The sequence below is a fragment of the Hipposideros armiger genome, unplaced genomic scaffold, assembly GCF_001890085.2.
Source record: "Hipposideros armiger isolate ML-2016 unplaced genomic scaffold, ASM189008v1 scaffold_263, whole genome shotgun sequence".
In the NCBI taxonomy this organism is placed as follows: Eukaryota; Metazoa; Chordata; class Mammalia; order Chiroptera; family Hipposideridae; genus Hipposideros; species Hipposideros armiger.
The window spans coordinates 380,565-388,783 of record NW_017731613.1 but is presented as its reverse complement, the minus strand read 5'-3'; positions in this window follow the sequence as shown (position 1 = coordinate 388,783).

Here is an 8,219-nt window from a genome sequence, read left to right as displayed (position 1 = left end):
CAGGGTATATACCTAAAAGAATTGAAAGCAGGAACTCAAACAGATATGTATCCACCTATGTTAATAGCAGTATATTCACAATAACCAAAAGGCGGATGCAAACCAGATGTCAATGAATAAACAGATAAACAAAATAAAATATGTACATCCAGGGAAAGATTATTCAGCCATAAAAAGGAAGGAAATTCTGGCTCATGCTATTACATGAATGGCATTATACTAAATGAAAGAAGTCAGTCACAAAAGGACAAATATTCTACTATTCTACTTATATGAGTTATCTAGAATTTATAATAGTCAAATTTGTAGACAGAATATTGAATAGTGGTCCCCGGGGGCTGAGAACAGAGCAGAAAGGAAAGCTACTGTTCAATGGGTACAGTTCAGTTTGGGAGTTTGAGATAATGAGAAAATTCTGGAGATGGTTGGTGCTGATGATTGCACACTAATGTGAACGTACTTAATACCACTTAACTGTACATTTAAAAACGGCTAAGGTGGTAAGTTTTATGTTATATGTATTTTTAGTACAGTAAAAAAAAATACAGAGAAACATGCCACTGAAAAATCTTGCAAACAGTAATCAGAACATATAGAAAGTATGCTGGTAAATTACTATTGTGATAAAGTAAGTTAAGATAGGCTTTTTGGTGAAGAGAATTTTTATACTGGTGTTGAAGGAAAGACCCAATCCTTGGTGCTTCCCCCTCCAAGCCTGCTCCTGTGCCCCGCCCTCAAACACACACAAATCAAGGGGAAATGGAAACTTGGTAATTCATTATGTAATGCAAATGTCAGCCAACCTGAGACATGAAGATAGAATCTGATGTTATTTCAATTCTGTAAATAAGGAGGCAAATGAATAGCTAAGGTTTTTTTCCTTAGGCAATGAACAGTGACAACAAAAACAACATCAAAATCACCTGCTTATTCAGAAGCGAATGCGATGCAGACTAAGACCAGAGCAAGAAGGATGGATGTGATAATATGGACAACCTGCTGTTACCCCAGACTCAAAGGTCCGCTTGCCTGCGTGCATCCAATCCAAAACCAAAGAGACACAAGCAGGAGTTTGCAACAAAGAAAGTAAAGGTTTATTTAAGGGGGCCAACTGAGTGATTCAGTTGGTTAAGAGCGCGCTCAAGAATGCAAGATCTGAGCAACAGCGGTTCGATTCCCGGGTGGAGCTGAGCGCGCTCAGTTGGCTGCTGAGCTGCCAACAGGTGGCAGGATGGCTCAGTTAAAAAAAAAAAAAAGGTTTATTTAAGGAGTTAGCGCCAAGTCCAGAGACCTCTAGTAGCTAGGTTGTATAAGGGAAAAATCATTAATTACGGTTACTATGGGAGCTGGGGTCATGGGCTGTACTGATTGGTCGGGCTAAGGCAGGGAGCAGTTGATCATGGCTCCAGGTCCTGCTGTCAGTTATGGCATTGTTCTGTCTGGTTCCCAGGGGATGCGCTCCGTGGGGCCCTTCTCCTTTCATTAGTCCGGAGCAGAAACATAACTGAGGCCAAGGTATTATCTTTGACTAAAACCTTATTCTAGTTTGAGGTTTGGTTATTACATCTTGGTCACAGTTGATAGACCTGAAGCTTTAGCCTTAGGTTACTTTGACGCTGACCAGAACCCAGTGTCCTAAGGGTTTAATGAATAAAAGGAGGGGACATACAGTATATGTACAGGTAGGAGGGTCTGGGGAAAGAATGCAAGTGAGTCACAGTTCTATCAGGCTAAACAACGCGAGCTTGAATTAAAGCAGAATGCATGCTAAAGAAACGAAGTTCCTGTGCAGTTACACTGCTTATAGTGTGCAGCAAAGAATATAGAACTGGGACTCAGCATGTGGAGATTGCTGCCCTAGATCTTTTTTATTCCGCTACCACCTGGCCTTCAACTTCAGTTTCCTCAAGGATACAATGAGACTCATAATTCCCTGCCGTGACATAGTTGTGTAGATCTCTTCTTAGAGGGAATCTGCAGAACTTTGAAAGTGTTTCACAATATCAGAAATGACATTCAATAGAGACATCTCTTTCAAACATAATGCTAATACCAATCAAAACATACTTAAAACGTGCCTCAAAGGTTATCAATTAATTTTGGATTTACAAAATGGAATTAATTTTGAATTTTTAGTGGAGACGGATTATCTGTTAAAGATGGATTTGATTTCACAAACACAGTCAGTCTAAGCCAAAGGATTAAATGGAATTGGATGGTGAAATTATGCTCTTAGAAAAGTTTTAGAAATGCTGAGATGACAGCTACCTGTCCAAAGTGGCAAATGTGCACCTAAAGATATTCAATCAAGTCACTGGTCTCTCAGAGATTTGCTTTCTTTACACATTTATAAATCGGGTGGTCCTTTATAGAGCTTTGGGTTCAAACAATAGTCCCCAGTCCATTCCCTGAATGCCATTGTGATAGTAGAAAGTTAATTAATTCTTCACTTTTACATTTTCAGGAACCCTTAGCCTAAGAGGTGACTCCAATACTCTAGGTCCCACTCTGTGCATCTGACTCATGTGATGAAGGCCCACAACCAAGTACCCCTGGCAGAAGTCACAAAGTTGCTCAGGATGAGGCTGGGTGAGTCCTTGGGGAAAAGATGCACTTGTCAGGAAAGTGCAAAGTGTCCACAACAGTTTGGTCCACCATTCAGTGACTGGTACAGAGTCCTCTGCTCTGGTCTAAATGAGCTCCAGGCTCATGCCCATTCACAGCAATGCTTTGGAGGAAAGTCATTCCCAAAAGTATTCTGATTAGAACAGAGTCTTCAGAACAACTTAGTTCACACACAGAGCCGTTTCCTATGGCAAAACCCAGCCTATGAGTGTTGGGTTGGGGCTGGGTTTTGTAAAATTATCTCAGGGACTTAGAAACACTGTTTTTTCCTATCTTCCTTTATCTAGAGATGTATGTTTTTCTTCTTTAAAAAAAAATCTTCAAAACATAAACGGGACTACTCAGCTTGATTCAGCTTGAGTTCCAGACTCTATGGACACAGCTCTTAGAGATTCCCAACCTTCTTCCTTGTGGAGGAAGATTACTGTTAATGGGCACTTCACCTGCCGTGTGATGAACCTGGCCACTTCTCTAGCTTTGGAGAACCACAGGCCTCATCTGTGGCAGGACACCCCTCTAGTGACATGTGCCACTACTTACTCAATAAAGCAGAGGCAACATCAATAATTTACAAACTGTGTCCTGTAAGGACCAGGTGTCCTGTGGGGGTGCCTGTGAGACCTGTATAAGAGGAGGGTTGGTGAAGATGCCAGCCCTTGCATAGTAAGACAGCACTGCATGTTGATAATTAAAGAAGAAAGGACTCTTAGCAAATGAATACGCCTTTAATGTTTTGCTGGACAATCACAAAGACCTCTTTTAAATATATTTTTATTTAGTCCTTTTGAGGTTTGCTAAATAGACGTGTAAGGTAAACTCTCCACTTTTGTATGAGTATCCTGAGCTCTTATCTATCCTACCTGGGTTATACTAGGCTTTTCCTTATAAGAAGGGTACAGGCAATTTTCAGGAGGGTTCTTGGATTACCTTAATCTATAAGAGAAAACCTGAAATTATAATATGTTAAGACTGTAGTGCTCTTCAGCCTCTGACTGATGAGCAGTCCGCTCTTTCTGGCCTGCAATTCAAACTTTAGTAAACAACAAAGCCTTATTTTAACTTGAATCTGTCATTTTTTTTTTTGAAGTAGGACAGTGAGGCATGCTTAGAATGAAAGCCCACATTTAACACCCCTCCCTCAACTTAGAATTAATGTTTTTAGTCATTTTATGCTTACAATTTTATATATATTATATATATATATAATATATATATAAAATAACGATTAAATAAAATATATAATCATTATATATTCTTTACATTATATGTTAATGTAAAGAAATCAAATTATGACTAAAATAATGTTTGGGAATCACTGTACTTTTTAACATTTAGGAATCCTAATACTTCATGTGACCACAAATTACAGAAATTTCTGCAGCAGTGGATTGAACAGAAAACTATACCACGGTAGCTTCGTACACACATAAATTCAGAAGTAGTCCAGGATAGGTAAGGCCATGAGTGTATCATTTTTAGCATGTCGCTTTCATCTCAAGTTTACCAGAAAGTTGCCCCACCCCTAAAAACTGCATTCATGTTCTAAGAGAAAAAAAAGAAGAGGGCCAAATGCTTTCTCTTGGTGAGGCTACTTTTTGTTAGTTTCTTCCTCAGGAACTCCTCACTACTTCTCAGTGGCCAGAACTGTGCCCCATCGCCAGTCCTATGTGCAATGAAGTCTGGGAGATCAAGTTCTATTACAATTGTCGGAAGTATTTAAGCGAAGTGATTGACACCTAAAGAATGCTTAAAAATGTCAGTTATCTTCTACAAACTACAGAAGACAGTTTTTGAGATAATTTTATTTTATATATTTTAAACTATATATTATTTCAGTTGAGTTTATTAAAAGTCTTTCTCCTCAGAGACTGTAATCACAAATTCTAATTAACCATCTGACTTCTATTTGGTCTTTCTAATAGATGTTATTCCAGATTGGAGGTTTTCATATATAATTGTTACAGTGATAAATTATTCAGGACAGTGTTACCTATTTTTGTAGAGAAATGAATCCAGTGGCAGAAGTACATTTTTTTGGTGTTGTATCTTAAATCTTACATGTTTAACCAATGAATTTTCTTACATACAAAGGACTATAAATCATATAAATAGCTATGGAATTTAGTTAGTCTTCAAATTATAAGTTTAAGTTAATTTAAAAGCTTAAAATATAGGACAGTTATAAAATGACATTTGGAAAAGATATAGGGTGTGATATAAAGATTCTATTGTGAGACTAACTTCATAAACTGGTTACATTCTGAACTGCAAGTTCTGGTGACTCACAACATTTTTTCAGGAGTTTGCCAAATCAATGAAGAACAATTAACCCAACATCTTTTTAATTTAAAAAGGATTTGGGGATTCAACTATTATAGAAAGACTAAATGAAGTACTTATCTTAGTGTGTTTCTTTTTCCCACCCTAGGAAGATAAAAAAACAAAAACAAAAACAAAACCTAAAAAGTAAAGACCTGTCAGCATCACTACTTAGTTGGAAACCTACTGAATCATATTATCAAAAAATCAGTTTGCAACCACCGAGACTATCATGTGGGTACTGGGTAAAATCTGCTTGGTACTGTGAAAAATAAATCCTGTCAAATCAACTTAACTTTGCCCATGACAGAGTGACAAGAACAGTAGACACAGAGAACTTGATAGACAAAATATACCCTGACTCTGATCAGAATATAGAGGCAGTTCCACATAATACATAGAAAAAAAATACAGTTTGGGTGTAACTTTATCTTTATTCAGAGCTCCTATTAGTGACTGTGCTTAATATACCTGGAAATGATACTTAATTTGCACATTGGACAAGTAACATGACTGGTTAGATATAAAGATGATCAAGTCCAAGACCAAATTGTGGCAGGGCTGATTCTTATAATTTCGTATCAGTAAGTAAACCAAAAGTACACTGACTCTTCACTAGGGATGGAAGACTTTCCCCTCTTTCCATATTGAGAAAAACTGGAAATTTATATCAGAGCCTAATTATAGTACTTTATTTGACTGTACAGTAAATCCAGAGGGAATAATCATTCTTGTGTATCCATTTATTCATTCTCAACTAGGCATTGGAGTCTTCACTGGGACTCAAATTGAAGACTTTCTCTCGGTATTGTTACACATTGCTGATCTGTGTGAATCTCCCTGGTTGCTGAAGTCCAGATTCTAACGTGCAGAATGTGAACCCAGGACCTTTTAGGGAATTGTGTTTTAAGGAGACTTATTTCTGTTGAGTTGTGCTAATTCATCTAAAGAATTATTTAATACCTGAACATCTATGAATGGGACTTCCAAACTGGGCCGGAAGATGATTTTAAAAGGACTCACTTTATTTATTAATTCACTCACTTGATACATACTAACTGAGATCCAATATGTGCTAAAAAAAAAGCACTAGATGCTGGATGAAATCCCATGCTGTCTTTGTCCAGGATCTTATAGTCTGATGAGAGATTCCAATGAATTAATCTCTGACTTGATTCACTATTGAAAGTGCACGGGCAGCTGTGCTGTGAAATACAGAACAGGGCATTTGTATTAGCTGTGATTTTAAAAATTATGTCTTGCATGAACCTCAGATATGCCTGTAGCTTTCCCCCATTGAGCCTGTTCTAAGCCTTGAGGCCATAAATAACAAGTCTTATTCTTCTTCCATATGAAAAACCTTCCAATATTTGAAGAAAATTCTAGTGGGTCCCCTAAATCATCTTCTATCCAAGCAAACTATCCCCAAATGTACCTTATTAAAAATGGTCTTAATTCTCCCAAACATCTCAGCTCTAATCCCTCCATCACCTACAATCAGAATTAATCAGGTTTTCTCTTAGCACTTTGCACTTGTTACTTATCTTTTTCCCTTTAGTAGAATGAGAAATCTTAAGCAAAAGTAAATATTTAATTCATTTCTGGTCTCCTCATTTTACATGAGATGAAAATCAATAGATTTCAATTGAACATAAAGGAATACAAAACATTTTAATGTCTGGAAAATGAATATTACTGAATATCAGAGACTTTGAGGGTATGGAGATATTAAAATGGCTATATACATTTTTCAAGAAATATGACATATTGAAATGTTAAAAATTCTTTTTTGGCTAATGCCATGTTTTTACTAGAGTCATTTTCTAACTGTAAAGTAGACTGTAACATAAAGAAGTGATATTCAAAATATTTAACAACTAATATCACATGGATATGACCTTCGTATTGAAGCTAGGTCCGGGAAGTATTGACTGTATAATTGGGAAGGTCTGGGAGTCTCGGGGAAGGTCAAAGGCTATTTATAAACAATTTAAAAATCATTACAATATTTTAAAAATCTGTAAGACAATCACAGTGTATAATGGTTAAATAATATCTTTTGAAGCACAGACATTTAGCATTGTAGGTTTAATAGAAGCCCTGTAATCAAACACTTTCATTGTCCTGGTCATCAAAGGGAAGATGGCCTTTCCAAGTTCACACAATTTGTGACAGAAAACAGTTGTCGAGCTGATCAAGAACAGCTTTAAATGTTCCCTCAGTTTGGCTAAAATTTAGACAGATTTCTTACTGACCGTATAGGTCCCTGACCTTCCTTGTCTTAGTGCATTTACTTCGGAAACCTTGCAATTGTAAATTCTTTCTCTGAATTTTTGACAAGTAAATTTCTCCCAGCCTCTTGTCAGTTTTACAACCCAGGTATATATGGGTTTCTCATGGACCTGGGAGGCATCCCTTTGAAATGTAATCATTAAGAAAGCTAGTGTTCTTGTTTCCCAGGCTCTGAGGGAGGACCTGAGCCTAAATTCAACAATTACCAATTAGTAAACACATGTGGCTGAATCACATTGACCACCCTCCTCACTAATGTCCTCCAGCACTTTGCAAACTACTTCATGCCAGCATCGAAGACTCTCCTGCCTTTGTTTTCAGTGGAGTTGACTCCAATCTCTCTCCCCTATTGAATGAAATGTTCCTTGATAATTTAATGTGTCTAGTGCAATATTTCTTTAACAGAACCTATACCTTAGGAATCTTGGTGCCATATTCCTTCCATTGGGTAACTGGAGTTATCACATAAACAACAGGTGAAAGAAAGACAGTCACCACTTTCTTCGTCCACTAACAATATAAATCATACTCCACGGAGCTCCTTTGTAAATTGTACAGTCCTGATATCAAACTTTAGCGTGCCTAAGAATTTCTCAGGATTTTTTTTTAACTTGATTAAATTTATTGGGGTAACATTGGTTAATAGGATTAATAGGTTTCAAGTGTACAACTCTATAATACATTATCTGTATACTGCATTGTGTTCACACCCAAAGTCAAGTCTCCTTCCGTCTGCATAGATTTGACCCCCTTTACCCTCTTCTACCTCCTCCACCACTCCATTTTCCCTCTGATCACCACCATACTATTGTCTTGTCTATAAGTGTTTTGGTTGTCTGTTTGTTGCTTTCCATTTTATATCCCACATGAGTGAAATTATATGGTTCTGAACTTTTTCCACCGACTTGTTTCACTTAGCATGTTGTTACAAATGGCAGTATTTCATCTTTTCTTATGGCTGAGTAGTATATATATAAAATACT